The sequence below is a fragment of the Arvicanthis niloticus genome, chromosome 12, assembly GCF_011762505.2.
Source record: "Arvicanthis niloticus isolate mArvNil1 chromosome 12, mArvNil1.pat.X, whole genome shotgun sequence".
Classification (NCBI taxonomy): domain Eukaryota; kingdom Metazoa; phylum Chordata; class Mammalia; order Rodentia; family Muridae; genus Arvicanthis; species Arvicanthis niloticus.
In genome coordinates this window covers 71,933,289-71,957,566 of record NC_047669.1, presented here as the reverse complement: position 1 = coordinate 71,957,566, position 24,278 = coordinate 71,933,289, and positions in this window count along the sequence as shown.

The window sequence follows — 24,278 nt, the reverse complement described above, 5'->3', positions numbered from 1 at the left end:
AATTTTTTTTCTGAGAACACGAAGAAGCCGTGTTTCAGAGATGGCCAAGGTTGTACCTCGTGCTGCAGCTGGACTTGGTAATGTGTAAGAGTCACCCAGGTGGTACTGGTTTTGAAGGCATGAAGGCATCATGAAGAGCAGCTGAGGCTCGGCACTGTGAGAGGCTATGGAAGGCCAGTAGTGAAGGTGCAGCTTCAGCTACAGTTGATGGCTCAGGACTGAAGGGGTCATGCAAAGGAGTTGAGGCTTGGCACCATGAAGAGAGCCTATGAGAGGCTATTGGGGAAGCCTAGTTGCAGCAGAAAACCCCAGTGTATTGGAGATGCCAGTGCCATGGGAGGATCACCAAGAACAGCAGCAGCAGTGGAGTGGATCAACCAGAGCCTAGAGTGCTACAGAGGGCAGAGCTGGAGAAGTGACCCAAGCCCTTTGGAGGAGCCCAGAAGATCATGTGTGGATCCCAGACACTGACACAAGAAGCTGTAACATTGAAGTTGCCTTGGAGACGCCAAGATTTTTGAGATGCTATAGCCATAGGCTATCTGCTGAGGAAAGCTGGTAACAGGGAACCAGCCCAGGAGAAAGAAGTTTGTTGCAATCAACAAAGATGAAAAAGGAGTTGGAGATCTGAAGACTGCTTTGACATCAGACATAGAGATGCAGAGTTTGGAGTTTGCCCAGATGGTTTCCTGTCTTGCTTCGGGGATTACAGTTAAGTGATTGGATGGATCTCAGAAGAGACTTTGAACTTTGGATTTTTAACATTGTCGAGACTGCTGTAGACGATGGGGGTTTTGGAAGTTGGACTAAATGTACTTTTTTATTATGCTGTGGTTAAATATGGCCTCCATAGACTCATGTGTTTGAACAAGCCTGTGGGGGCCAGGGAGTGGAATGAGATGGTTTGTATATGCTTGGCCCAGGGAGTGGCACTATTTGGAGGTGTGGCCTTGTTGGAGGAAGTGTGTCACTGTGGGTGTGGGCTTAAGACCCTCATCCTAGCTGCCTGGAAGCCAGTATTCTGCTGGCAGCCTTCAGATGAAGATGTAGAACTCTCAGCTCCTCCTGCATCATGCCTGCCTGGATGCTGCCATGTTCCTGCCTTGATGATAATGGACTGAACCTCTGAACCTGTGAGTCAGCCCCAGTTAAATCTTGTTTTTATAAGAGTTACCTTGGTCATGGTGTCTGTTCACAGCAGTAAAACCCTAAGTAAGACACTTTGGGTAGATAGAACTGCTCCCGGAAGCCATAGGTTGTTAAGTAAAAAACCCAGTGTTAGTCGTGACCTACCTCCCTGTAAGTTATTGGTTAGGGAGACCCCTGAAGTCCCCAGAGCAGCGAAGCAATTGTTACTGCTGTTGGTCACCTACCAGAATTAGATGGTAGGACTCTGATGCTAAAGATATCATAGGCTATAGAGAAATCAAGCTGGAACTGGACTGAAAGCTAGCTACAGATCATAGCCTCGTCGTGTTAGCAGGCACTATGCAGACTGCTGGGGTGGGGGAGGTTGAGTGTCTTACTCAGCTATGAACCTTATATGCTACACTATTGCTGACCAGGGAAAATGGGGTAGCAGTGGCATGGAGGTTTTGGGGTAACCAGCTACTTTATTTTGAAATTGAGGCCAGTTCTACAAGACCCCTCTTGTACGATACTGTAAATTTAGTCTAAAGCCCATCACTGGAAGGTCTTAGGTCTTACTAGAGAAGCTGCAGTTATTATTTTGTCAACTTGACGTGATGTGTCCATTAAATTATCTTCTAAGCATTATATTTACAGCCATAGATTTGCACTGATGTCAGCTTTGGTTCAAGAAGCTTCTTTCTGTAAGGTGCAGCGGCAATGACAAAACTCAACACTGGTCAAGTGTTGAGATTAAGTGACTGGCTCGTGTTCTTCCATAAGTGGTACCTCTATGTCACCCCTTCAAGGCTCAGGGAACATCAGAGAAGGACTGGTGGAAAGAACATAAGAAGGACGGGGTAGAGGTTTAAAGACATGGTTCTAGACTTAGCATGGATGCTGCCCTCTTGAACTCAAATCGTGCACCTCCCTGAGGACTTTTAGGCAATTAACTGTAGTTCTGAAGGGAGGTGTTCACAAGGCCCCATTCTTCTCTGAGGACCTGTAGACAGTAAATGGATACTGGGGTGGGTGGGGGGATATTTTTTTCAGTGATGTAGCCACTGAGAAGACACATGTCTCCGAGAGAAAACTTCATCAAACCCTTCTCTCCTCCCTCCCTCTCCCCCTCACAGAAACATAAACACACACACAGAGAGACTGACAGACAGACACACACACACACACACACACACACACACACACAGCTGGATAGAAGATGGCTCTGTGGGTTAAGGCCCCTGCCACCAAGTCTAATGACTGGAGTTCAATTTTGAGGACACAGTAAAAGGAGAGAGCACGTTGTCCTCTAACCTCTGCTCACACTGTGTGTGCCCCCACCCCTAAAACACTCCTCACATGCTGTACACACACACACACACACACAAAATCACACACACACACACACAAAATCACACACACACACACACACACACACACACACACACACACACAATATCCAGAAGATAAATAAAAAGTTTTTAAAAGACAGGACAGTAGAGTAATAGTCATTTAGGAAGAGAAGGGAATCAGTAAGAGCTGGAGAAGATGTGACCAAAATACATTATGTACAAGTATGAAAAAGTCATGATGTGGGTCATCATTATGACTGCTTAATATATAAAAGAGGCCTTGCTTTTCCCTGTCTCTCTCACGCTCTGTTGACTTTGATTTCTCGTCTGCTTTTTGCTTCTTCTTTTTTTTCTATCTATCATTCACACCAGACACGTCTACTTGGCTGTCTGCTGACCCTTGGCTGCCTATTTCATCAAGAGTGAAACACGTGAGCAAGGAAATGTTCTTGAAAGTCGATGGAGGTGTTGGCTGCACAGCATTGTAAATGTGCTAAACATAAATGAATTATTTCTTTAAAAATGGTTTCTTTTATGTCATTTGAATTCCATCTTAATAAAAAAAACAAACTAAGCAAAGTCCAAGTCTGTACTGAGAATCTCTCTGGGAGGAGCCTGAATGAGACCAGCCTAGGCCCTCACAGTTACAGTTGTGCAGCTGGGTCTTCATGTGGGACTCCCCACAGAAGGAGCAGGGGCTGACTCTGACTCTGTTGTCTGCCTTTGGGACTCTTACCACCTACGGGGCTGCCTTGTCTAGCCTCAGTGGGAAAGGATGTGCCTAGTCTTACTGAAACTTGATAGGCCAGGGCAAGTTGATATCCATGGGAGACCTGCCTTTTTCTGAAAAGAAATGGAGAATGAATGGGAAGGACTGGGAGGAGAGGCAGGAGGGGAAACTGTAGTTCAGATGCAAAATTAACCAGTTAATTAACTGATTGATTGAAAAGAATCTGCTGGCTGTAGAATAGTTGCCATTCACTTGGAGTCAGTGAACTGTCCTGGAAACTCCTTGTTTCCTTGGCAATATCAAACGCCAGAATCTGTAGGCCTTTCGTACTGGAGTCTAGTTGCTAGACAGTTCAGTTCTGGTGAGAAATGTTCTAGGCTCCTGGCTAGCTCAGAGTCTAGAGCTCAGTCTTGGAAGAGTGAGAAGGATGAGAACAGGGGCCGAAGAGATGGCTCAGTGGTTAGCAGCACTTAACTGCTCCTGCAGAGGATATAGGTCCAGTTTCTAGCATCTATTTTGTGGGGAACAACCACCACTGACTCTAGTTCCAGAGACTCCGACGCCCTCTCCTGGCCTCTGTGAACACTGCACACATGTTCCATATCCATCCATGTAGGCAGGACATTCATACACATAAAAATATCCTTGCTATGGAATTTTCCTCGACTCTAGGGTATCCCTGAAGTCAAGGGCACTTGTACTCAACCTCTGAGAGTCATCTCTATGGCAGCCCTTCCAAGTTAGAAGGGGGTCAGTCTTTTGGCTGCACAGATCCACAAGGTCCAGGTTAGAGAGCAATGTTGTCCCCCAGATGCACAGATGTGGGGAACTGGAGATGAAGTTCTTTTTTGTGCTGACGCTATCTCCAACTTTCTGTTTCCTTTCTGATACTCAACATTCTTATCCTCTGATTCTTATCTTCAGGCACAAGAAGACATCTTTTTGGCATAAAATACTCCCCTGGGAGGTTACTCCAGAACCATGTCTGCTGAAAGAGATATTGGGAGATGCATGAAGGGATGATGTCAGGAGAAACATGTGTCCAAACCTTAGCTGTGACCCTCCCTGGCTCCTTACGTGTATCTGGATTTCAGAATCTCTCTGTGTTCCTGATGAGGTGAAGGAGAGCATTCACCCCAGCCTTCAAACCCAGTGCTTGGGCCGAAGCCATTCAAAGATCAGATGTCAGCCGCATTGGAGTGGAGAATTACCGAGAGTCCCTGAACCCTCATATGGCCCCTTAATCCTGTCTGCACCTTGCACAACTTGTGTAAAGACGTAATGCACAATCAAAGTAAATGAACACTTGAAACACAGAATAATCCTAGAGGTCAGGGCTACTGGATGGAACCGGTGACTGGACTTGAGACTGTAGGCTGAAATGGGTATGCTTTCATTTTTCACGATTAAAGGATGGTGAGGCGCATCCTTCAGCTGCTGGCTCAGTGACCCTTTGCCTTCCAGGGTTAGCCTCTGAGTCTCTGTGACCCCGAGGGAACACTCGAGATCAGAGTAGAAACTAGAGCGGTTGCAGAATCCAGTCGAGTGAGTACTTTAGAAGAGTCCAAACAAGAGGAAGCTGAAACAGCTGCTGGTGTTTTAAAAAAGAAGGGAGGCTGTCCTAATTTGCATATAGTACCTGCTTCACAGGGACAGAGAGTAGGAAAGGGGCTTTGAGGTCCAGAGAGGGAGAAGGAGTTCACTGTTGCATGAATTCCCTTCAAATGTTTTTAAAAAAACAACACAGCTCCTTCTAAAGCTGCGCGCGGAGTCCAGGCTGCAGCTTCTGCGAGTGAGGTTAATTTTAGAACGTAAGAAGCGGAGGCGAGTCGGTGTGGTTTTGGTTTCGTGGCTCTGGAGAGCAGTTTTCTTAAACTTCTCAAGGTGACTGTCTCTCTTCCCACCTAACATTCCCTTCTCATTTTGTTCCTTCCATTCTTATCTTTCTCTCACTCCTCTCTCACTAAAAGCCCCCCTCCCATCTTTCCACATCACTGGGGGGTCCTCTGCAGCCTTGGGGACCTCACCTCGCTGTGCCCTCTGAACCACAGTATACCGCCCACTGCCAGGTCTACCTCTGAGCTACCTCTCCAAGCCCTTGAAATCAATTCCTTCGAGACTCAACTGTCTTGACCTGTTTTCTGCCGTTATGACTGAACACCACGGACTCGGTGGTTTATATAAAGTAGGGATTTATTTAGCTCACAGTTCTCAGGTCTGGGAAGTCCATGTGTGGGACTGGGTTGGGTCTGCTCTGCTGCTTTTATGTTACATCATAACAAGGCAGAGGGTATCCCAAGGGCAGACAGAACGGGCTTGGCAGCCGAGGTCTCTCCCTTTCATAAAGACACTAAAACCATCATGTTGTCTCTACCTGCCTGCTCTCATCTAACCCCAATTACCTTCCAAAGGCTACTACCTCTAGATACCATTAACATATGAAGTTGAGGATTAAGTTTCTAAGCCAATGACTTTGAGGGTGATTGTAATCAAAGGTTTGCTTGTTCCCAGAGTGAGGCTGTAGTGTTGCCTGTTGGAGCTCTTCTGGTCCACCACAGCCTTCCGGACCCTGTCCACTCTGCAGCGAGGTCCCAGTGACTAGGGATTAAACACATGAGGCTGTGCCCACTGGTGATGAGTCAGCACGTGTCTGGGACCAACTTTGCATGTGTAAAGCCTTCCCAGTCTGCTCATTTCCTGGAAATCTAGTTTCCATGGGTCTACTTTTGCTTGTTTCCTTTTCTGTTTGGAGTGAAATGTCAAGTCCAGAATGCCAATTTTTACTGAAAAGGGCTCGAGGGCAGAGCAGGGAGCCCATGAGATGTTGTTACTAGCATCTCACGAGGGCAAGTGGTTTGCTTGGGTCTGATATATTTTCAGTGCAAAAGGGGAAAGTTTCCTTTGATTTGCCAAACAGACTCATTTTGCCGACGTCGTTGGTAAGTGCTTGGTTCATGAGCTTGCTTTTATGAAGAAGCAAAGGGTTGAACAAACCTGACCTCAGAAGGACCCTGGAATGTCCATCACAAGGGATACAAGATCCTGAGCCCAGGAAGAAATAAGGGTTCCTTTGGGGTCTTCTGAGAAAGGTCTCAGGACCCCCAGGGTCAGATGCGAAAGAGCCTTGGTGAGTGGGGGATGGGCAGATGTTTCCTAGCTAATTTAATGTGCAATTCGGAGTCATCACTTGCTGTTCAGGCTCTGTTCTTCCTTTTGTGTAAAATTTGGAGGCATAGAGTGAGTCTCAAGGTGACTTTTCATGGTTTGAGGTTTTGAGGTTTAAAGTGAGGTAGATAGCGCATGCTGGGGCAAGCTGGAATGTCTGGGAAGTCTGCTGTTACACTGGCTTCCTCAGTTTGTCCGCCTACTCAACATTATTGCGTTTGGAGATGGGGTGTTGCTATGTCTCTCTGGCTGGCCTTGAACTCACAGCACTCCTCCTGCCTCATCTCTAGAGTGCTAGGGTTTCAGATGTGAGCCATCATCACAAACGGCTTGCACTTGACCACTTTTGTCCTCTGTCTTCTCTCAGACCCAGTTTGAAAGACACAGACTACCTGTGTGTTATGTTTGAGAGGTTTCTTGGCTACTTATAATACCAAAGTGTGACAATAGCTATCCTTATTACTATCACACGATTCTTTCCCACATGGAAGATTGAATGTCCAATTAAGTTTTGTGAATCATCTGCGGTCAGATATGACACTATGTCCCCACCATCCAGGCCTCCTGATCCCCAAATTTATATCTTGCTTCTCTCTCTCTCTCTCTCTCTCTCTCTCTCTCTCTCTCTCTCTCTCTCTCTCTCTTAGGACAAAATCAAGACACAGGTCTACTTTTAATACTTAGAACAAAATCATACAGTATCAGGGAGCTAGGGGGTAAGGGAGGGTACCTGGTCCTCATCTCAGTCAGTCCACTGGGACTGTTTCATCTGCTAAAGAGAGAAGGTTCCAACCCTTGTTACATAACATCTGCTGAGTTTCCTGGGAAAATCACGATCCTTTCGGCGTCTCAGCTTTGAAAACTGCACTGGGAATGGTCTGCTGGATATTTTGGGCCAGATCTATACCAGGGGAAATAATCAGCGTAATTTGAGTGAGCTTTTTTTAAAGTCCACTAAGCACTGTGGTGAGTCCGTGCGTCATCAGAGACGTCACTTGCTTCTCCAAGGTGGCTCTCTATGGCTCCCATCGTACCAGCACATCCCAAGCTGGTTAGCCAACAGGCCAGACCAGGAGTTAACGGAGCCATTTGCTGTATCAGATAAGTTGAGAAGCTCCTACCATTAGGTCAAGGAGCTCAAAAGAAGGAAATGACAGAGAAGAGAGTGTCAGAAGCAGAAAACTCTGCACTACTGAGGGCACAGTGGCTAGAGAGAGCAATCTTGGTGCAAGTCACTTCTTGCTGTGACAAAATCCTGAGCAATTAACTTCACTGAAGGAAAGGTTTATTTCTTCTCAATCTTAGTGAGCTCAGCCCATGGTAGTTCTGTCCTCATTGTTCCTGGGATGTCGTGTGTGTCTTAGTTAGGGTTTTACTGCTGTGAACAGACACCATGACCAAGGCAACTCTCATAAGGACAGCATTTAGTTGGGGCTGGCTTACAGGTTCAGAGGTTCAGTCCATTTTCATCAAGGTGGGAGCATGGCAGCATCCAGACAGGCATGGTGCAGGAGGAGCTGAGAGTTCTACATCTTCATCTGAAGGCTGCTAGCAGAATATTCACTTCCAGGCAGCTAGGATGAGGGTCTTAAAGCCCATGCCTATAGTGACATACCCACTTCAACAAGGCCACACCTGCTAGTAGTACCACTCCCTGAAACAAACATATACAGACCATACAGTGATGAGTGTGTCCCAGTGGGAATCCTGTGTTAGGACGGTGTGGGGGAGCGGGGAGCCAATCCCAGGTAAAGGTATTCACCAGTGATTTACTTCTCAGCTTCAGCTCTCTTCCTACTAACCCACAGCTGTGAAATCACAATGAATTAATTTGTTGATGAAGTTAGTATCCCTAATAGTTTGGCCATCTAGGGATGAAACCTTCAAAACATGAGCCCAAGGGCTGTGGAGACAGCTCAGAGGTTGAGAGGGATTTTTCTGCCTACAGAGGACCAGTTTAGATCCTGTAACTTCAGCTCTGAGAGATCCAGCACCCTCTCCTGGCCTCTTCAGGCACTTGCACTCACAAGCCCATACCTTACACACACACACACACACACACACAAGTTCTTTGTGGGGAATACTTTAAATCTACATTTTAACAATCATGTACTCTATGTTTCAGAAGGATAGAAGGTTTTTAGAAGTTTTCATCATAAAGAAATGATAAATGTAATTGAACTTGACTACATGCTGATGTGTACTGGACATGACACAGAACTCCACTAATATGAACAATTTTTATGATTTTATGAGCTAATGTCAAGAAAAAGATCAGTTTCTCTAAATTATAGAACCAACCCAGGTGTCTAACAAAAGAATTAGTAAAGAAAATGTGGTATGCTTCATATAGACACTATAGAATTCTTTCATATATACACTATAGAATTCCTTCATATATATGCTATAGAATTTCTTCATATATACGCTATAGAATTTCTTCATGCATACGCTATAGAATTTCTTCATGCATACGCTATAGAATTTCTTCATGTATATGTTACAGAATTTCTTTTCAGCCATGAAGAGCAAAGTTTTGGCATAAAAAGTGGTTGCATCTGGAGCTACTCATGTTAGGTGACCTAAGCCAGTCTCAGAAAAACAAATATTGTAATTTTTCTCATTCACAGTTCCTAGGTTTTATATAGATATATAACACAGGTGTGTGTCTATGGCACGGAAGTGGAAATAAAACTGACTGGGGAGCAGAGGGGACCAATGGGACAGAGGATAGAGGGCAATGGGTTATGGGGGACAACCATGATGTTCAATATATGCTTTCACTATAATGAAAAATATGATTTGTTATTTTTTAACAGAAAAAAATATTTTTAATTTATTTTTTTCAGATTTGATGTATTTGAGTATTTTATGAGGTGTGTGTGTGTGTGTGTGTGTGTGTGTGTGTGTGTGTGTGTGTGTGTATCATGGCATCCTGTTCATTCCTGGTGTCCTTGGAGGTTAGAAGAGGGCCTTGGATTCCCTGGAACTGGAATTAGGGATGGTTGTGAACCACTATGTGGATACTGGGAACTGAACCCAGGCCCTCTGCAAGAACAACAGCTGCTTTTAATCACAGAGCCATCTTTCCAGCCCCAGAAAACAGATACTATTGTTCTCAGCTGTTCTTAGCTGGGGTTGTCGGAGAGTTGCCACTAAAGAGCAATGGTAGGGCCCAATGCTAGCTTTAAGAAATGATCATGTGAACACGCTGGACTTGGATAAAATGGGAAACAGAGGCCTTGGACCTAATTATAAATCTGTTCCATCTACTTAGGCGGTTTCAAAGATTCTAGCAGAGAGCTCTCGTCCTCAGTTTCCCTGTTTGATTAGTTTTGACAGTTTGGCAATGTGAGCTCATGTTTAAAAAGCATCCGGAATTGTCTTGCATGGTTAGTCCTATTTCTAGTGAGCAGAGGGTGTTTGCTGCCTCTCCACACCAAGTCCACAGGAAATCCTTGTTTTACCAACCCACATAGTTGATACCAAGAGGGCATTTCTTAGAACCCTCGTCACACAGCAGGCTGTAGACCACATGCTTATGCTCCCCACTCCAGATTCACATCCTGAAATCCCAACCCTGACGTAAGAAATGGGGACTTTGAGGAGTGTCTGGGTCAGGAGGGCAGAGCTTTCAGGGATGGGTTCAATGTCTTTTTAAAGCCCAGAAGCTTCCTACACTCATGTCCAGATTAGATGCTTCTAGGTTTGGGTTACTGATGAACTCAGAAGGAAAAGATTCTGTATGTAGCCAGGAGCCAGTCTCTCTCTCTCTCTCTCTCTCTCTCTCTCTCTCTCTCTCTCTCTCTCTTCTCTTTATCTGTCTAACCTCTCATCTACTCATACAGCCATCTACCTACCCATAGAACAATTCATCTATTCACTCACCCATCCATCTATCCATTCATCCATCTATCCATTCATCCATCTATTCTTCTATTCACCCACCCATCCAACCACCCACTCACTCACCCACCCATCCATCTATTCATCCATCCACCCATCCATCCATCCATCCATCCACCCATCCATCCATCCATCCATCCATTCTTCAATTACCCACCCATTCACCCATCCACCCATCCATCCATCCACCCATTCACCATCTATCCATCCATCCACCCATCCATCCATCCATCCATCCATCCATCCATCCATCTATTCTTCTATTTGCCCACCTATTCACCCACCCATCCACCCACCCACCCACCCACACATTCACCTATCCATCCATCCATCCACCCACCCATTCACCCACCCATCCATCTATCCACCCATCCACCCATCCATCCATCCATCCACCCATCCATCCACCCACCTACCTATTCACCAATCTATCCACCCACCTACCCACCTGCAGGATCATGAAAGGACAGCATGATTTCTGGTTGAACACCGGCTAGAAATTGACTGAGACCCCAGATGATCCTAAGGAACAGCATGCATTTTGCCACGCTCAAGACTCCAGGCTCCTGACACAAGGCCACAGACTTCCATCAATCTGCGCCTTCTAGTCACGCAGGATAATACCCACTAGTCCCTCCACAGGTAGAGGGCATGACTACAGGCCACAGAGCCTCAGGACAAATCTCCATATTAATGAGATACCCAAAGACCAGAGGGGCATAGTCAATTAAACATTCCTTCCCAGATCCTCCTCCTTGCAAAAGGTATTTAACCTCAGGCCCACTCTGAAAATACCAGGGTATAGTTTTCATCTATTTTCTGCCATGACAATAAATAAGACCATGGACTTAAGACCATAGACTACTTCTCTTCTTTGAAGTCTGCCGTGGGGAACAGTGGAGCAGGCCTTTGTCTATAGAGCCACTGTCTAATCTCCTGCAGAAGAACTCTCTGCATTTACAGCCATGGAGGCCACCAACCCACATAAGAAAGCCAAGCCAGCTATGGCCTAGCCAAGCCAGTCACAGCTACCAAGAACTCTCATCCCCACAGGACGCAGCCAGAGCTTCTCTCCCCTCCCCTTTGGCTGCGGGCAAATCTAGCCCGTATGCCCCCACTTCAGTCTGGGCCCTTCTGTGGCTCCCCAGCAGCACCTAAGAGCCCAAGGGCCTGAGAATCAACTGGTTCCAGCCACCTTTTGGCCTGGGCACCCCAAAGCCAAGAGTTCTGGTTCCCCCTGGGACCTCAGACTGTGCTCCCTACCCCCTAGCAGAGTCCCCTGGCTTCACATAGCCCAATGTCCGCCTGATGTCAGTGTGGAGTGAACACAGTCAAATTCCCGCATCTCTGTCCCCACAAGAGGCCCTACCACCTGCCGAGACAGAGGCAGGACCCACATATCAACCCAACAGGTCCCACGTGCACAATACAACCCAACACCCACCCACCCATAAATTATCCATCCATCCATCCATCCATCTATCCATCCATCCACCAATCCATCCACCCATCTATCCATTTGTCCGTCCATCCATCCATCCATCCACCCACCAATCCACCCATTTTCCTAACCATCTAGTAATCCAGTCAACTATATATGTACCCACCCATTCACCACTCATGCATTTGCCCATACCACCTACCATCTATCTGTGCACCTATCTAGCCATCTTCCCATCCATCCACCCATCCACCCATCCATCCACCCATCCATCCATCCACCCATCTATCCATCAATCCATTCATCCAATAATTTATCCATCCTTCTACCCAATCCATATGTCTATCTACTCATCCATCCATCTACTCAACCATTCACCTACCCAGCTATCCATCTATCTACACATGCTTCCAACCAACCATATTTTTTCTCCAAAAATACATTTATTTCATACTAGCTTTATTTATGAGGACAGTGGCAAGCCCTGCACGAGAAACAAAGGCACACTGAAGAAGAGCGCTTGTCATGGGGGAAAGAGAAATACACTCAGCAAAGGTAGAATAGCTGGAGCGATTGGAGCTGAGGCGTAGAGAGGGCTGCCGGGTTCTCTTCACCCCACTCATTTTCCTGGACACCTGGGTACCAGACCTATCTTTGTGAAACTTGTGCCCTAGCTGAAATTAATTATGTAGTCACACTTACACAGCTGGGGAAGAGAACACTGAGTAGCAACTCCACAAAGGCTTCCAGAATGAATGGCTTTATTAAAAACACCCAGGCTTCATCCAGGGAGTATCACTGTGGTAAATGGCTCCTCAGTGCAGAGTATATTCATACAAAAGAATGAAAATTGGATGTGCTTTCTTTTAGATATAGTCAGACAGAATGATTTTTATTCAGTCATTGTTATTTTATTGTTGTTGTTATTATTATTATAAGTTTATAATTAAAGGATAGTAGTCATTGCTGTTTTACTCTGACCCTGTTCCTTTGAGGGTGACTGTGGTGAACTGGAGTTTCAAAGTGGGACATGATAGCACACCATGTGGACATTAGCGGTTCAGCAGGGCAGCACTTGTAGGTGCTTAGCATGGGAAAGAACTTCCACACAATCTAGGAGCTGCCATACAAAGAGGGAGAAGGTTTTCCACATACTAACCTCAAAGGTCAAAGCTGAGTGAATTTTAGTTCAGTGTAAGATACTACTTTTTGAAGCCACTATTAAATAAGTCAACGGCAAAACATGCAATGGAATATTATTTAGCAACGAAAGGGAAATGTTGTATGTGCTGTGATATAGATGAACCTCAAACACATCATGTGGTGTGTTAGGTTACACACCATACAATTTCATCTGTATGAGATGTCCAGAGTAGGAAAATCCAAAGAGACAGAAATTAGATGAGGGCTCGCTCGCCTGGGGTTGCATGTTCTTGCCACCTACTTATTCATTTAGCAACACCAACTATTCATCTGCTTTCCACCTACCTAGATTCACCCATCCATCCATCCATCTGCCCATCTATCCACACCCACCCACTCAGTTATCCATCCATCTATCCATCCACCCTGTCTGTCCATCCATCCATACCTTCACACTCACTTATCCATTCATCCACCCACCTACCCATCCATCTACCTGTCCAATTGTCCATTCTCCTATCCATCCAGATGAACTAGCTGTCCACCTACCCCTCTATCCATGCATCCACCCACCTACCCTTCCATCCATTCATCCACCTATCTGTCCATCCATCCATTCACTCACCCACCCACCCATCCATCCACCTATCTGATTGTCCACCCTCCTATCCATCCACCCACCCATCCATCCATCCATCCACCCACCCATCATCCATTCACCTACCCACCCACTCACCCATCCATCCACCTGTCTACCCATCCATACACACCCACTCACTTATCCATGCATACACCTACCTACCCTTCCATCCATTTATCCACCCATCTGTCCATCAAACTGTCTGATTGTCCACCCTTCTATCCACCCATCCATCCATCTGCCCATCTATCCACACCCACCCACTCAGTTATCAATTCATCTATCCATCCACCCATCTGTCTGTCCATCCATGTGTCCATCTATCCATACCCTCACACTTACTTATCCATTCATCCACCCACCTACCCATCCATCTACCTGTCTGATTGTCCATTCTCCTATCCATCCAGTCACCTAGCTGTCCATCTACCCCCTATCCATGCATCCACCCACCTACCCTTCCATCCACCTGTCTGATTGTCCACCCTTCTATCCATTCATCTACCCACCCATCCATCCATTCATCTGTCCACCCATCCATACACATCCACTCACTTATTCATCCCATCCACCCACCCACCATCCATCCACCTGTCTGTCTGTCTACCCTCCCATCCACCCACCCATCCATACACACCCACTCACATGCTTATCTACTCATCGATCCTTCTAGCTAACCACTTACTTTCCTACGCATGCATCCAGCCATCTGTGGTTATATGTCCCCCAGATATGTTTATTTAATGTCTGTTTTATTTGTAGGGACTATGCAGAGAAACGAGCTATTATTGATGGTGATGGGTTTTCTCTTTAGGGTGATGAAATATGCTAAAATGGATTGAGATGATGGTTGCACAGTTCTGAATTAGAAAAACACATTTTGAGTTTATTTACATGGGAAAATTGTATGATATGGAAATATTTCCATAAATCAGTAATAAAAGTAATTTGCTTATTTTAAGCCTTTAAAATAGAAACTTTTTTCATTGATTAATTTACTTTACATTCCATAGCTTCCTCTATCTTCTCTCGGTTCCTCCCTCTCACCTACCCTCCTCCCCGTACCCCTCCCTTTCTCCTCAGAGAAGGGGAGACTTCCCATAGATATCAACCTGCTTTGCATAGCAAGTTACAGTAGGACTAGGCACATCTTCTTCTACTGAGCCTAGAAAAGGCAACCCAGTTAGAGGAAAGGAACCAAAGGAAGGCAACAGAGTCAGAGACAGCACCTACTCCTGCTGTTAGGGGTCACACATGATGACAAAATTGCACATTTGTTACATATGTATAGGGAGCCTAGGTCCATCCCATGCATGCTCTCTGGTTGTTAATTCAGGCCTATGGGCTCAGGTTAGTTGATTCTTTAGGTTTTCTTGTGGTGTCTTTGACCCTTCTGGCTCCTTCAATCCTTCCTCCCACTCTTCCACAAGATTCCCAGGCGCTGCCTAACCTTCGGCTGTCGGTCTCCACAACTGCAGAAACATTCTTAATCAGAATGCAAATGTAGGAAAATGCTTGCCCTATGGAAGGGTCTGGATATCTCATTGGCTCCCTTTATTAGTTACCATGCTTTGTCCAGCAATGGAAATATGTAACTTAAGCCATAAAACTGATCTTCCCAGGAGATTCCTGAAAATACTGGCTAAGCATCTGAAGAGGATTGTAGGGTAGATAGATGGATGGATAGATAGATAGATAGATAGATAGATAGATAGATAGATATGATAGATAGCAGAGCTATTATTCATCAACTGCTCTCCTGTTGGTTGGGAACAACTCCTTAGGGGTTAGTTCTCCAATGTTGTCAGGTTACACTTGTGTATGAGCTAAGAGAATACTCCTAGTCCAAAGCTTGATGCTTGAAGCCATGTGTACTGTGTTTGAAGAGTGTAGAGGGATTTTTTTTTAACCCAGCAACATGGCTACTCTGGCAAGGGATCATATCCAAAGACCTAGGTCTGTGTGATCTGGATCCAAACAATAATGACTGAGAGGCAGACAAAATGACAAATCAAAAAAAAAAAAAAAAAAAAAAGATTTGACAGAATGAATCAGAGATAGGATATGCCCAACTCTTATGAGAACAGACAGGAAAGAGAGGCTACTTAAGAGCAGAGCAGGAAGAGAAGTTGGGTTGAGTTGAGTTGAGCTGAGCTGAGCTGAGTTGAGCTGGGTACAATTCAGTTGAATGCAGTTGAGTTCATGCATCTCCATTCAGTTGAATTCATGGAGTTCAGAGGAACGTTTTCCAGACAGAGAAATTCAGTCAGAAGCCAAGAGAAGCCAGTCAGCTCCTTGGAGGATTTGAGCCAGAATAGCTGAGTTGAACGAGCCAGCCAGAGTTCAAAAAGAGCTAGAAAAAGTGAGTTTATTCAGTAGCAAGTCTCAGAGGCTGAAACATTCTAGGTCTAGGTTAGCAGAGTGAGGCTGGAAGCTAAAACCTTCAAGGTCCAGGCTTCCAGAAGATTAGATTGTATGGATGCTAGAGGCTTCCAGGTCTAGACCTAGCAATAGATAGAACAGAAAAAGAAGTGCTCTGGACTCGGCCCAAGCTGTGTGTATGGTTCTCATCTTATGTAAGGAAATTAAAAAGACATTTACAGATGGGAATGCTGTGGGAAAAGTGATCTTGGGCTCACAAAGAATTCTGCTACAGCTGTATTTTGGGTGCCAGAGGCAATTTTGTGTGTTATAGGCACCAGGGACAATTTTGGCTCAGATGAACAATTTAATAACATGAACAACACTTTAAAATTGAGGTAAAATCCAACAAAACAAAGCTTTCCCAATGCTTTACATTTGAAAAGCACAACTCAGGCAAGTTTTGTTTTGTTACTTGCTAAATTATCTCTGCACACATGCAAACATTGGGTTACAAACAAATATGTGTTCCTTCTCGTGGTCCCGAGGGAAAATTGATACTTGGCTGAAGCGTCTCTTGACTCTTTCAGTGAAGTACATTTTAAGATGTTTTTAGGTAGCAGCTGAGTAGTGAAGAGCCGTGTGTTCCAAGGGAAAGGAAACAGAATAACATGTGTGTCAGAGAAGAACTGAACTCTGGTCTTGTCTCTGTGTTTTGGGGATAATGTGACCTAGGACCGTGTACCTTCAAGAGCCCTGAGGTCACTTAGGGTTCTCAGTGGAATCAGAAGCAATAGGATGCATAGCTGTGTAAGTGTAGGGTGGTAAAAGGTAGACAGACAGATAGATAAAGATACGATAGACAAATATCCCTTCATATCCATGGCTTCCATGTATATGAATTCCACTAAATATGGATCAAAGATATTAAAAATAAATGCCTATATTGAATATATAGTCTTTTTTTCCCCTCATAATTGTTCCTCCCAAACATGTGATATTTGGATAGCACTTATGTGGCATTTGATGTTACACAGTGTTGGGAGCCAACTCGTAGCAGAAAGCAGCTATCAGCTTTCCAGCCATCTCGAAAGCCATATACCCTGACAAGAGACTTGTTTTTCAACAGCCTACAACAGCTGGGCACACTCTGATAAATATCTTGTTTATCCCTCATGTCTTGTTTTGCTGTTTAGTGCCCCCAGCTGCAAGGCGCACGTGGAATCCATGCCTGCAAAGTGCATGGTGCATGTGCTATCCATGACTGTAAGGCTTATGTCATATCCACACCTGCAAGGCACATGGTATCCACGCGCCTACCGGGCATGTGTCAAAAGTGTATAAATACCCCAGATTTCCCTTGAATAAAGAGAGACTTGATCAGAACCTCTGTCTTGTCTCCATTCTTCATGTCTCTCCCCCTTTATCCCCACTCTCTCTCTTGCTAGACCCTGACCCGCAGACCGGAGCAGCTTAGGCTGGGACAATACAGGATAATGTTATATGGAAGTTCTTTTTGTATGCATGGGTATGGATTTTTGAGACAAGGTCTAGATCTAGAACCCCTGGCAATCCTCCTGCTTCAGCCTCTCATAGTCCTGGAGTAATAGACAGTAAAGGGTAATTTAATATGTTCAGTGTGTATACAGACATAGATAGGCAAATAGATAGATAAACAGAAAGATTGGCGATGCATACATAGATGTATGTATGGATAGATAGATAGATAGATAGATAGATAGATAGATAGACAGACAGACATAATCAGCTAGGATCATGCATGATATAAAGGATCATAGATGACAGCAAACAGATTTGAAGGAATTTCTGGAGAAGTGAGTGGGTCATCTCATAGACCCACATGTTGGGAGAATAAAACTGACTCCAGAGCTTGTCACCTCACCTCCACATGTGTGCTGTAGCATGTTTTGGCATGCATAGGAGCGAATGCACATATACATGCATACAATGAATAAATAAAGTGTAAACAAAAGAGTCTAAGAAATTGGTCCATGCAGTTGCATTGCCAAGCCTGAAATCTGCGGGGTGGGACACCATACAGGAACCTGATATTTCAGTCTTGAGGCAGAATTTTTTTCTTTCCTAGGAAATCTTAAGTTTTTCTCCGAAGACTTTTTTCAACAGATTTGATGAAGGACCACCCACAGAGCCGAGAATAATCTTCTTTACTTAAAGTCAACTGACTGTGGGTGTTAACCATATCTATAAAATACCTTTGCAGCAACCCTGAGACCAGGGTTTGATTAAATCCTTTCAGACTAAGGCCAAGCCAAGCAGACACCAGAGAGAGACCTCCCTCGTGCTGTGAGGATCTGACTCTGGAGCAGCCCAGGTTCCTCTCAATTCCTCCACAGTTCCTGGACGTGGCTGCATTCCTGGATTGCAACCTGAGCCCCGTTCTCGGTTCCCAGAGTTCTGGGAAGCTCATGCTAAGCCCTGAGGACCTAGGCTTAGAGAAGCCACGTGATGCTGGTGGGCCTGAGAGAAGCCCTCACTCTGAATGAAACATCTCGTTATTCTTAGAGGGACAAAGGCCACGAACTGTGCGGATGAGAAAGGAAATACCTTGTTTAACCAAATCTCAATTTCACTGAGTGGTTTACTCTCTATCCAGGGAGTTATGATGTCTTCATCTGATAGGCCAACTTTAAAGAGAGCAGCACATCCCCGACCGAGCACAGGCCTGCAGCCCGTTCCCCTGGGAAGGGTTTCTTGATCCGGAGACAAGGGTAGCAGCCTTTATGGCAGTTCAACATTCTTTCTTCTTGAATGGTTTTCAGTTAATATAACCAGATGTACATACACATGTATCTGGGACTCTCCACCTCTCAGTAGGCTGACCAAAGCCTGGAAGCAAGCAGAATCTGGCTTCATGTTGGGAGTCTGCTTTCTCCAGTAAAGGGTAGACGGAGCTCTGTAGCTGGGAACACAATGAGTACCTCTTCGCCCAGCCTCCTTTGCTCCTCATTCGATGGTCTTTTATCCGTGTAATCATGGCGATGGCTAAGCTCACGGGGAAGGCCTCTATCTTTGCGTGAACATATTTCCTGTTTTAGTCATGCTTAATCAGCGTTTGAGCCTGTGAAGACCCCCTCCCCCACTCTGGGCTTTTCCTTTGAGAAAACATCCCAGGACTTACAACAATCTAAAAACTATTGCTGAGGCCAAAGGAGACTATGTAAGACTTAGATGTGATTGTTGTGGAAATTATTTAATCCCAACCTGGGGTTCTTACCCGACCTGGAAAAGATACACACAACCTTTGTATTTATAATAAGCCTTAAATAACACAAGAGCTGAGCAAATATCTACCCTCTATGCTATTAGAATCTCCCTCCTTATCAATAACCCCAAGTTATTACTTACTGTGTTTCATCTGGGATGCTCTTAACTCCAATTAGCCAGTCCTCGGGGCCATGTTCGCATGACTCACCTAAGCCACGGATGCTTCTCTCTCCCTCCTCCACCTTCTACTCTCCCCTTGTGGTTCTCCTCTGACCCCCAGCCCAGAACCCTAAACCCCACCTATGTCTCTTCTGCCCAGCTATTGGCTGTCGGCATCTTTATTGACCAATCAGAAATAGTTTGGGAGCAAGGTCCCATCGTGTGCAGACCCTGGGGCAGCCAGTCTTGAGAACCAAAGTCGGCATTAGAATACAAGCAACACGAGGCCAGGACACTACACGTGATGATGGAATAAGCAAGCATACAAACCATGTACATCAAACTTTAGATAACAGAGAAAGGCTCTGCTTTTTGCTTTTCTTTGGTTTTTGTTTTACAGTTTCATGCAACCCGGAGAGCCTCAAACTTGCTGTGAAACCCAGGATGCCTTTGAGCTCTTTTGTGATCCTCCTGCCTCATCCATTCCTCAAATGCTACGGTTGTAGACCCACAGCACCATGTCTTTGTGATTAATTTTGTGGTTAGCATACAAAATGGATTTCATGGAGATATTTTTGTACGCGTGTTATTGTGCTTTGTTCTTATTCCTTTTACTAGTCCCCCCCCCCGGTCCCCGAAAATGATCTGTGCCTTCCTGTCACATAGTATAGTCCATCCCACCCCAGAGAAACTCTGAAGGAGAGAGCCATTTATTTGAGAGTCAACAGAGAGCACTGAAAGATCAATGCACAAATGCTCAAGGGGCCGGGGTAGAGGACTCCTTCAAAGGCAAAATGCGGAGAAGCCTATTTTTTGTTATCCTTGGCCACAATGATGAAAGGCAACAGTGATCAAGGACCAGTAGCAAAGGTAGTTCCTGTCCAAAGTGAACAGCTTTTAGTCAGGCCCTTATACTGTTTGTTTGCAAGGCTGTGGTCATGGCAGTCTCCTGTGACAGTTCTTGCTACTGGGCATGTGTAAATGAACTTCCTTTGTTTTCCACCTCCTGATTTTATTGTATTTTTATATTTTCATGTGTGTGTGTGGGGGGGGAGGTGGCCTGTAATTTTGCATCCACACATGTGTGCTCACGTGTGTGTACAGGCCTGAGGCTGACAGGCAGGGTGGCAGAGTCATCTTCAATCTCTCTTCCACCTTATTCATCAATGCAGGGTTTCTCCATCAAGCCCAGAGCTTACGAAGATGGCTGGTGTCCCTGGACAGCTTGCATTGGGGATGGAGGCTGGAATTAAAGGGGTTCCCTCACACCTATCAGGCATTACACAGGTTCTGGGTATCTGAATTCCAGTCCTCATGCTTGCCCAGCAGGCTCTTTAGCCATCACGCCAACCCTGTTTTAGATTTTGTTAGGGACCTGACACAACTCCATTTTGATTCTGAAAGTTTTCACTCACAAAGTCTTCTGACATATTTGTTCCAACTCTTTTGTTGCCGGTCCCTTCTGTGGATGTCAGAATCAAACATTCCTGTCCACACTCACACTATTGAGGGAGGGAAGGTGAGCGTGGTGCTGGGCCAGCCATGTCTTACTTGGAAGTAGTTAGGAAGGGCCCTAGGTTCCCTGAAGGACATGAAGACATCAGAAGAGAGCTGCTCAAAGCAGAAAGTGATTTGTGTTCGAAACCAGATCAACTGTAAGTTCATCTGTTTCCAGAAAGTAAAGAAAGAATTGGCCTGTCCTAGAGGCCCCAGCTGAGGCTTCCAACACCTGGCAGCCTGGCTTTTCATCAAATGGATGGTAATTTCCCAAGGCACTAGCTTCACACTCACAGAGCAAAATGTCAAGCCCAGAGTACAGCCCACAGTTTAGATGGGAAAGTCCTGTTTCTCATAGAAAACTCTTTCTCATTTTTCCTCTGCACATAATTAAACAAAATTAAAAGGAACAGCAGAGCCTCGGAGGGAAAAGAAACACCCTCTGAAATTACAAGAGTCTGGTGTGAGGTTGACTTTTTGCTGTGTTTTTGTTTGTGGGAAACAGTGCTTCTTCACACTGAGGCCAAGTTTATTCTGAGAGGTCATTCCGGTGTTCCTGCCCAACCAAAAGGTACTGTGACCAGCTGACATTCTCTTCTAGAGCTGGCTGTATTTACTGACGGGACAATGGCCAGTAAGTACGAATATAGTTGAAACTTCAGACTGGGAGGAAGACTCAGGGGAACCTGGGACAAGATGAGCCTCCATGATAGCAGGTGACAGCGGGGGATGGTTAAAGAGCTCAACCTGGCCTCTGTAGTACTGAGGTACAGCCATGCTGAAAGCTTCACAGAATGCAACAAGTAAGTTGTGAGTCTTGTCCTCTGGGTTCTCTCCCTAGGACACTGTGACTGACAGTTTGACAGACTCTAGAATGACTTGGGAGATGGACTTCTGGACGAGTCTGTGGGGGATGATCTTAATTGCATTCACTGAGGTGGGAAGACCTGTCCACTGTGGGTGGACCTATCCCCTGGTTGGGATCCTGTCCTGTGTGAATGGAGAAAGGGGGTTGAGTTGAAACATGTTTTCTGACTGTGGACACGATGTAACCAGTTGTTTCAAGCTCCTCCTGTCTTCCACAATGGGCTGTGGCTTGAGCTGTGAACCTGAATAAACCCTTCTCTCTTCAGCTGTTTTCGCTAAGACATTTTATCACAGCAAAGGCAAAGGAAGCAAGACACTGGTCTTCCCTCATCTATATTCATTTCAGACCCTGGGGTAGAAGAACGTTCTTGCCTTCTCCCTGTTTGGGCTTTTTCTTTTTTCCTCATAGACATAGTTCTGCCGACCTAAAGCTGCATATGACTGAATGCTTGGCTCAGGCTTCTTAGTTTTCCATTTTTTCTTCCATATCTCATCTGAGAGATATGTTCCTCCATGATGAGGGTCTCTGGGCATGGCAATTTACACCCTATCTCTGAATCTAAACACCTCTGCTTCTGCAGTAGGAGGTAACCTGCTGCAGATGTGAATCTGGGAGAGGACCGAGATGTTAGAACATGGTTCAACTGACAAAGAGTGGTCCTGACAGAAGTCAAGGTGAGCAGGTGTGTCACCTCAAGGTTTTCTGCCGACTTTTGCTCTCTTACCTGGGGTCAACTAAAGGATTCCATCTTGCTTTTAAGGCGTGCTGTCCAAGCAGTTCTGCCCGGTTCCCTGTGGTGGGCTATGCTTTATCTTCAACATGCACCCACCTCTGGTTGTAGACACTACCACTAAGAGCCATTCAGACAAGAGCCTGCTGTCACAGCTAATATACATCTTCCACCTCACAAGGGCCTTGCATCCATCATCACCTGTATCTACCCTGCAAGGTAGGTCTTCTTGTCTTTCTCACCCTGACCATGAGGCAATGACACTCTAACTAGACAGTTGATAGGGGGAGCTGAGGCAGTGACACTCCAAGAGGCTAAACAGTTGACAGGGAAGCAGGGTGCAGGGGGGGATTCATCTGGTAAGTGGCAGAGGGAGGCTCCATCCAGGCTGCAGTCCTCATCCCCGGCACTTTTAGAGTTTTGCATTTTATATTTAGTTCTGTGACTTAACTGACTTAATGTTTCTGGAGGGTGTAAAGTCTGTGTCCAGGTTAACATCTCTGCACAAGGAAGCTCAGCTGTCCCAGCACATTTATTGAAAAGGCTTCAGTCGTTTGTCAAGCACCAGCGGACCACATTTACAGGCGTAAAACCTCTGGGCCCCTGCTCTGTCTTCTCCATCTATCCACTGTCTTCTCCCCAGGTCTATACAGTTTTGACTATGAGAGCTTCACAGGAGTCTGGAAGTTTGTGGCCATCTGTTTTCTACCTTTCTTTTTGTCTTTCAGTATTGGGTTGGGTATTCTGGATCTTTTGTCTCACCATGTGAACTTCAGAGACAATTTATCAATATCCTCAGAAGAGCCTGCTGGGAGGGCTGATTGATTTTTAACAAAGACACACAGACAATGCAAGGGAGAAATGAGAACAAATAGTGTTGTAACAATTGACATCAGTAAGCCAAAAAGAATGAAGAGAACTTTACCTAAACATAATACCAAATACAAAACTGACCCCTACCAGATCAGAGCTTTAAGTGAAAAACATGAACTTATAAAGCCTTTAAAAGTTGTAGAAGAAAATCTTGTAACCAGGAGTGAGGTATAGCTCATGGACAGAATCTCAAAAGCATGATCTATTAAAAATACAGATAAATCTGCCTTTATCAAAACTAACATATCAGGTTACCAGCTATCTGAAATGCAACTGGACTTATTTATTTTTTTAAGAATTAAATGGATTTACCCTGTTACCTGCCATTTGCATATTTTGGTGTGTCTTTCAAAGAAATGAAAATGTATGGCCACACAAAACCTATGGCTTTCATTGCCAGGTTTATTGGAAATAAAATCCTAATTTCAAAACCCTAAGATACATTTGAATAAGAGAGTGGCAAGCCATGTGGTGGAACCTTTTGCCGTGGACAACTAGCCAGGCCTAAATAGAAGATACAGCTCTGATGACACTCAAAAGCATTTCACTACATGAAGGAAGATGGCTCAGCGGTTAAGAGTGCTTGCAACTCTTAAAGAGAACCCAAGCTTGGTTCCTGATGCCCATTCCAAAGGCTCACAACTGCCTATAACTCTAAGACCAAGGGTACCCAGTAATATCTTCTGGCCTCTGTTGGTACCTGAACGTTTGTGGCATCCATATACAGAGACACATATAAAAATATAAATAAATATAAATATATAAATAAATATAAATAAAATCTTTTAGTTGAAAAGAAGGATCCAGAAAAATGACCAAGGGTACATTTTCAATTGGCTGGTCAGCAGTTTGCACAGGCCGATCAGGTAGAGAAACTGGCTACACCTACTGGGAAGGCAGGTGCCCTGTGCCTGGGTTGCGGGTTTGGAAACTTGAGCAACCTCCTAGAGGCAGACATGTGTTCTCTAGCTTTGTTTTTACTCCAGACAAGAGAAATGTGAAACTACAACGAGTAAGGGAACGACAGGGCTGCTTTTAG